Below are 1,216 nucleotides of genomic sequence, written 5' to 3' on the forward strand. Positions count from 1 at the left end.
AGCTTAGTGGCAGAGCGTTTGCTTTGTAAGCAGAAGGTCGTCAGTCCGATCCTGGCAAGGTGGCTATAAACACCATAAATATCTGGTCTGGTACGAGAGGCAGAAGCAAGATGCCCATTCTGTGAAGGGGACACGAAAATTATTGATTCATATGGTTAGTCTGTATGTCACTTTAGCTTAGTGGTAGAGCGTCTGCTCCGTAAGCAGAAGGTCGTCAGTTCAATCCTGGCAAGTGGCTTACAGCTGCATTATGCTCTAGTCGGGTATGAGAAGCAGGAGCAGGTCTGCTCACTCCGCAAAGGATACAGAAAGATTATTGATTTATGTACTTATTCTCTGCGTCACTTTAGCTTAGTGGCAGAGCGTCGGCTCTGTGAGCAGAAGGTCGTCAGTCCAATCCTGGCAAGTGGCTTATAGCACCATAAATTTCTGGTCTGGTACGAGAAGCAGGAGCAGGATGGCCCATTCTGTGAAGGGGACAGGAAAATTATTGATTCATATAGTTAGTGTGTGTGTCACTTTAGCTTAGTGGTAAAGCGTTTGCTTCGTAAGCAGAAGGTCGTCAGTTCAATCCTGGCAAGTGGCTTACAACAGCATTAGGCTCTAGTCGGGTATGAGGAGCAGGAGCAGGTTTGCTCACTCCGCAAAGGATACAGGAAGATTATTGATTCATATAGTTAGTGTGTGTGTCACTTTAGCTTAGTGGCAGAACGTCTGCTTCGAAAGCAGAAGGTCGTCAGTTCGATCCTGGTAAGTGGCTTATAACACCATAAATATCTGGTCTGGTACGAGAAGCAGGAGCAGGTTTGCTCACTCCGCAAAGGATACAGGAAGATTATTAATTTATGTACTCACTCTATGTGCCACTTTAGCTTAGTGGCAGAGCGTCTGCTTTGTAAGGAGAAGGTCGTCAGTTCAATCCTGGCAAGTGGCTGATAGCACATAAATCTATGGTCTGATACGAGAAGCAGGAGCAGGTCATCTCACTCCGCAAAGGATACAGAAAGATTATCGATTTATGTATTTATTCTGTGCGCCACTTTAGCTTAGTGGCAGAGCGTCTGCTTTGTAAGCAGAAGGTCGTCAGTTCAATCCTGGCAAGTGGCTTATAGCTCCATAAATTTCTGGCCTGGTACGAGAACCAGGAGCAGGATGGCCCATTCTGTGAACGGGACAGGAAAATTATTGATTCATATACTTAATCTGTGCGCCACTT

General features: G+C 45.7%; 6 non-coding genes across 6 annotated transcripts; all 6 read left to right on the forward strand.

The window, feature by feature from the left end:
• Window positions 1-166: 166 nt before the first annotated feature.
• On the forward strand, window positions 167-238 carry Pmar_PMAR017554. The gene has a single exon. It is a non-coding gene; the product is annotated as a tRNA-Thr (tRNA).
• A 102-nt stretch (window positions 239-340) lies between these two features.
• Window positions 341-412, forward strand: Pmar_PMAR017555. The gene has a single exon. It is a non-coding gene; the product is annotated as a tRNA-Thr (tRNA).
• A 102-nt stretch (window positions 413-514) lies between these two features.
• Window positions 515-586, forward strand: Pmar_PMAR017556. The gene has a single exon. It is a non-coding gene; the product is annotated as a tRNA-Thr (tRNA).
• Window positions 587-688: 102 nt separating this feature from the next.
• Window positions 689-760, forward strand: Pmar_PMAR017557. The gene has a single exon. It is a non-coding gene; the product is annotated as a tRNA-Ser (tRNA).
• A 102-nt stretch (window positions 761-862) lies between these two features.
• Window positions 863-934, forward strand: Pmar_PMAR017558. Its single transcript has one exon. It is a non-coding gene; the product is annotated as a tRNA-Thr (tRNA).
• Window positions 935-1,035: 101 nt separating this feature from the next.
• Pmar_PMAR017559 lies at window positions 1,036-1,107 on the forward strand. Its single transcript has one exon. It is a non-coding gene; the product is annotated as a tRNA-Thr (tRNA).
• Window positions 1,108-1,216: the final 109 nt, after the last annotated feature.

This window comes from Perkinsus marinus, assembly GCF_000006405.1.
Source record: "Perkinsus marinus ATCC 50983 genomic scaffold scf_1104296964980, whole genome shotgun sequence".
Classification (NCBI taxonomy): domain Eukaryota; phylum Perkinsozoa; order Perkinsida; family Perkinsidae; genus Perkinsus; species Perkinsus marinus.